Below are 6289 nucleotides of genomic sequence, written 5' to 3'. Positions count from 1 at the left end.
AGTAATTTTCTAGTTCCTTTATCGGGGGGTGGGGTGGTTGTATACCATGCTTAAATCAGAGGTCTGGCTCCACTCACAGGTCCTCACCCGTCACCGCCACTACCCCGTGCAGCCCCCGCCCCGCCCCGCCCCGCCCCGTCCCGGGCCCCGAGCAATCCTGTCGCATCTTGCCGCCGCACCTCTCGCTACCGCCGCCGCCGCCGCCCGCCTGATTTGGCGGGCAGTCTTTTATGCATGAGCCGGATCGAAACATAAAAGCGTTTTATTCATGTTTCCACAAATCGAATAAATTTTAAGACAATTATTGTGTGTTTTTCATCCGTTTTTGATAAAGGTCATATAAACAAGTCAAACAAACTCAATGTTTATTGGAATTTGGTCAAATTATGATTCCAGATTCATCATGTGCAATTTTATAATATCAAAGGCTCCAACATTAGTCCTATATACAGAATATATTTACATATATTTTATATTTAACATAAAAATAGCAGGCAAATTCTTACACTATAAACAGTATATACAACATTCACACCAGTCCCTATCTTATAAACAACTACAATTTATTCTGAAAAGTCTGCATCTACTAGCATATATTCAAGGGGGGATGATGAGCATTTGATTTATTTCTTCCTGTTCCGCGGCTTGCATTAACATGTCATCATCCGCCTCTACCCGTTTTATCAAGGAAAATATTGCTCGACCAGCACATCCCGTTCTCCCCACAATTCATAGGTTTCTTCTTCTAGCTCTCCCATTTCACCGATCTCTTGCCCACCCATTACCTCGGCTAGTCTCGCTTCTGTTATGCCTCTTTCATCGCCTTCCTCCAAATTTTCTTCGTTTGACAGTGTCATGATCTGGGCTACCTCCTCCTCCTGCTCTTCCTCCTCTATCCCTATAGAATTATCGGGATGACCGTAAGATCGCGACTCCAAGGTGCTAATGTAGTATCTTTTGTCCTCAACTACAGATATCCCTCTCTTGGGATATTTTACTGTACTCATTCGTCCATTGCGCACTGTGAATCCCTGATAGTCAAAGGTAAATGTTTGCTTCTGGAATAGGGCGTCTTTGTATCGCTGATGAGCAATTTTCTTCTTTATGAACTTTGGAACGCCCTTAGCTGAACTCAACCGGTCACCGTCTGCCAAGAGGATGGAGTAGCATTTGGTTTTACACCTACAAATTCTGAGATGGTTCTTTCCCCACTTCAGACTTGAAATCCAAGCTTTCCTTTGTTGTCTGTGCTGTACAAGGAATGTGAGGGCTAAAGTTACTTGTGTCTATATATCTGTTGAGGGGTTCCTGCGAGTACTCTGTTAATAGATCAGGAGTTTCAATTTCTGTTATTAAGGAATCAGTGTCGCAATACACTAGTTTCGCCCGATCCCCGTAATGAGCCTTCAACACATTGTAATAGAAATCATATAGTCGCAGCTTGGACAGCTCTAGGATGTAGTAGCCAATGTAGTTTGGATGATTCACCCGTGAATATTTCTTATGGCGAGTTACAACTACATGACCATCATTGAGAGGTACAACGCGTTTAAAGTAAGGACTTCAGGCCAGCTTCAAAAACTTTTCGCGGTTGGTGACAATATCTATGTCTTCACTATATTTGGCCGCGTTCATCAGGAATCGACCAAAAATGCTGTTTGAAATACACTTGATTGCATTTTCTTGATAGGGCAAGTAGCACTTTTGCGGGCTTCTATGTTATCCTGAATGAAGTCCGCAAGAAAGTGCTTTTAACAATATAAATAGCATGCACTTTTTTAACAACCAGGCCTAGTCGAATAAGTAGTTTAAGGAGGGGCAGAGCAAATAGCATTTTCTCCTGAGCAGCATGTGTTCCAATCAGTTTTATGTTCTTACACGGTGCTGGACGGTTTTCTTCTTCATACCATTCGCGTGTGACTGACGATATATCTCTGTTGGTGATATTGTGTCTTCTGATGATCAGTGGGAGGTCATCCGTTTTCTCAACGACTTCACGTGAGACAGCCTCAGTATCGCACAGAATGAGATATCCAAAATCGCCATCGGTTGCTTGATTGACCAAGCCCCCGCTCAAAAACGACTGCATTTCTGTCTCATCTAGTTTTCTCATATCCCACATGGCAACTTCTCTTGCATTACAGTGGGATAAAGACTGTTGAAGTCAAGATATGAAAGGAAAGTGCTTCTATCATGTTTTGGATTAAACTGAGGGTTCGTGTAGATGTTATTGGCGCGTACAAAACGACGCACAACACTTGTGTAGCCCCACGCACATTTGTTTGAATGCAATGATATATGTCTGGGCTACTAAGCACCTCTAATTCCTGCTGTGTTTTTAGCAGAAAGGAGTCATAGGCAAATCCTGGCAGGCTAACATAATTTACAATATCCAACCTCCACTGGGTTTTCAAAATACCTCTCCACTCTAGGAAGACATCACATAGAAGACCAACATCCACTTTTACATAAAGCAACAAATAGTCCTTCAGGCTCTGACACCCAGCTACTTTCCAAACATTCTGAGCATGTTTATAATCACTTTCGGAAAGTTCTGCTTCTTGAAGCGAATTGAAAAATCTTCGCGGGATGGAAGACGTGTCTCAGAAAGTCGTTCCATCGAATCCATATAGTCATAACAAAACACCTGCTTTCCCTTGATCAATAATGGCAACGCAGGTGCTGGCACATCTTTCAACATCTGTTGTGTGCATATGGGTTCGTTCCCATTACTGATGAATTGGTTCGCTAAAGCCGCGAGCGAACCAGACATAACGAGTCAATAAATCTCATGTCATTTGTGATGACTTCATGGTATTGTGAACTGAACGTTTTGGTCTTAGTCTGATTTTCAAGTCAGGTATCGTTAATTCACGCAGGATTAACGACATGTCGTAATTAGCATTATGTGCAATGAGAGTGAGCTGCAATTTGTGATTTTCATTTGGAGGTTGCATCTATTACAATAAGCTCCAATGTAATTGTTTCCTGATTTTTCATGGTCATGATGTTTTACTCCTTTACCTTTTAAAAAACCCTGTTTGCAGAGAAGACAGTGAGTTTGCTCATTGTGACGTGTCGTATCTTCATCGGTCATGTTGATTTTATTGTAGCCTTTAGAAAATTTCAACTTTTTCCAGGCACACTGCATTGTATGAATAAAATGGTTTACAGCATTACTTCCACAATAGGATCCGCTTTGTACTGTTTCTCCGTTTCTATTCACTATAATGTAAGCATACGCTATGGCAAAGTGATGTCTCTTTACACATCCAGACACATTCGAAGAAGGCTGTACGAGAATACTCTCAAAGTCATAGAATGCTAAATAAGATGGCTCATATGCCTTAGCATGATTAATAAATTTCACAGTAGAACCCGCGTGGGAATCTTAGTCTTGTGATCATCGTTGGGCAAATTAGCACATGTTCAGCAAGCGTTGCCTTGTTCTCACAGGCGCACAGGCAGATATCGCAAAACATTTTTTCCCGCGACGTTGGCAGGTAAACAGGTTCATGTATGCGTCAAAGTCTTGGATAAGAGCTAGGTGTCTGTTCCCCAACAACAGACAATGAACAACTTCTTGATCTTTGAGCCCTTTCTGACTAGAGTTAGTTCGCCTTTTTGTCTTCAACGTTGTCTAGACAGTAAACGCGAATACTTATGTTGTTTAATCTTTCAAGCCGACCGAGGTCTTCCCAGGATACCGGGGTTGGAATGTTACCCGTATTAATAGAGGCCAAGCAAGCATTCTCCCATTGCCTGCCCGATGGAACTACATTTCTTGACTTTAGATAGCGATAAGCTGTTAGAACTTGGAAAACACAGTCCGTGGGTCCCGAAGGGTTGAGAACTTGTGTTTTCCTGGAACCTATAGGATAGGGCACATACTCTCCAATACTATTGTGCAGCATTATAAGAGAGAAGGAAAATTTTACGCTAACTATTTCATCTAACGTAAATCCACTGCCCTCTTCGTCCGACATGTCATGTTCAAACCGATTAACAAAATATTCGGATAGTTCACGTACATATGAATCCATATCGCCATAGCTAATTACCTGCATATGACTTCTCATATACATATCTCTATATTGAACTCCACCGTCGGGGTCTTCTCTGACTAAGCGCAGATGCATGTCAACGTACACTTTAAAGAAGGAGGTCTAACCTGCTGGCAGCCTTGGAATACAGACTCTACTGCCTCGCGAAGACGGCCAGTGTTGTTGTTGAAATATGATGCAATGTCGCCGTTGTCTGCTGGTGGGACGGGCACGTCGATCGTTGTTAAGGCCCCGTTGAAATGTTGGCTTATTTCACCGGGTGTTGGTGAGGGTGTTGTTGTCGGCCGTCCCGGGTTATAACCGCTGGGTCCTGGCTGTGGAGAACTGTTTGGATGGGAGAATCCCTCACGACGGGCTTGCTTTTTCCTGCAGGTGTCTGAAGAAAGGTAAAATAATATTAGAGAGAAATAGTGAAATTACAATTTTTTTCCTTAGAACAGACGTGTGCGCAATAAAAAAAACGTAGAAACTTACCGTTTGTTCCTGTATTCGCTTGTTTTCGTTTTCCTCCACTACCGATCGTTGAAGAGGAGGGCCAATGGCTGAGCCTACCAGACCCGCCTTCTTCGGAGATAGTCCTTAAGGAATACGAAACACAAATGAAATTTTGAACCCTCTATCCCGCACATATTTTACTGTGACACTTAAAATACAATATGGAAAATGTGTCTCTTGTAAAACACATTTTAACAATATTGCATTTCAGAAGATATTAGGTTTTGACCTACCTTTGGTTTTGACTGGCTTCGTCGCTGAGACCCGCCCGTGGAGAACAACTTCCAATATCGCTGGGGTCTGGTTGAGAGAAACCGACATCTGATCGATCAGAGCTAGTCGACGACGTCTCTTCTGAAAAAAGATAGAAAGACTAAAGTCGATATTGCCCATGCTGCCCAGCTCTCTACCTCCCTCCCGTCATCCACATCTGCTACTGTTTTTTATGACAATCATATAAAGTAACGCAAACATTTAAGTACTTACCATTGTTTCTAGTAGATATATCTTTCGATCCAGTCCCAAGGCCCTCTGGAAGGCAGGCCGCCCTATGAGCTACGAGTGCGGACAACGGGAAGTAATTATTACACCATGAACATTTGATACAGGGGTGTACAGGGGTCCTCATGTTTACGGGAAACAAGAACAGGAGACCTCTTGACCCGAGACCACCTTGAGAGCCTGTGAAGTGCTTGTTGGCTTGACGTCCATAAATACCCCTCGACATTGTGTGTTCGTTTGTACATGTGTGTGTGTGTGTGTGTGTGTGTGTGTGTGTGTGTGTGTGTGTGTGTGTGTGTTCCTCAGGTCAGTCCTTAATGACCCGAGGTTTATTGTAATGACTTGAATCATTAAGGCTTCCGAAGACCAGAAGGCGTGGCCTCAGATACATGGAGATGTCATCGAAACATTTTTTTCCGTGATTTTTATCTCACATGAACAGATGTGTGTGTGTGTGTGTGTGTGTGTGTGTGTGTGTGTGTGTGTGTGTGTGTGTGTGTGTGGCCCACAAAATTTCGAGCTAGCCGCAGATTTCTCAAGAATCGGAGGGAATGGAACACACACACACACACACACACACACACACACACATGATCAATTTTTCACGCAAAAATTTAAACTCGATGCGGCAACGTCTAAGGTCATATGACACCGAAGAGCAGGCAGAAAATATAAAGAAATGCAAGTTGAGAAAAGAAATAAGAAGAAATAAGTTAAGAAATGAGATATAAGACATTAATTAATGAGTGTTTTTTATTTGTTAGGCTACTCTGACGAGAGAAAAAAAAATAAGTTTTCTCGGTGTAACACGGGAACTAATAGACGTATGAGGAATTTGAAGATACCATAAGAATACTAACTAAAATCCGCATCGGAGCATATAATCGGCTAAAAAAGATGGCCCACAAAATTTCGAGCTAGCCGCAGATTACTCAAGAATCGGAGGGGAATGGAACACACACACACACACACACACACACACACATGATCCCTTTTTCACGGAAAAAGGTAAACTCGATGCGGCAACGTCTAAGGTCATATGACACCGAAGAGCAGGCAGAAAATATAAAGAAATGCAAGTTGAGAAAAGAAATAAGAAGAAATATGTTAAGAAATGAGATATAAGACATTAATTAATGAGTGTTTTTTATTTGTTAGGCTACTCTGACGAGAGAAAAAAAATTCAGTTTTCTCGGTGTAACTCGGGAACTAATAGACGTATGAGGAAT

At 42.2% G+C, this 6289-nt stretch overlaps 1 long non-coding RNA gene across 1 annotated transcript; it reads right to left on the bottom strand.

The window, feature by feature from the left end:
* Positions 1-4161: 4161 nt before the first annotated feature.
* Positions 4162-5520, bottom strand: LOC127003604 (uncharacterized). Its single transcript, XR_007757171.1, has 3 exons — positions 4793-5520; positions 4539-4642; positions 4162-4440 (listed from the first exon to the last, which is right to left on the bottom strand). It is a non-coding gene; the product is annotated as an uncharacterized LOC127003604 (long non-coding RNA).
* Between the last annotated feature and the right edge of the window lie 769 nt (positions 5521-6289).

This window comes from Eriocheir sinensis, chromosome 25 (assembly GCF_024679095.1).
Source record: "Eriocheir sinensis breed Jianghai 21 chromosome 25, ASM2467909v1, whole genome shotgun sequence".
Lineage (NCBI taxonomy): Eukaryota > Metazoa > Arthropoda > Malacostraca > Decapoda > Varunidae > Eriocheir > Eriocheir sinensis.
The sequence above is the reverse complement of the archived record's forward strand: the minus strand, read 5'-3'. Positions and strand labels throughout refer to the sequence as shown.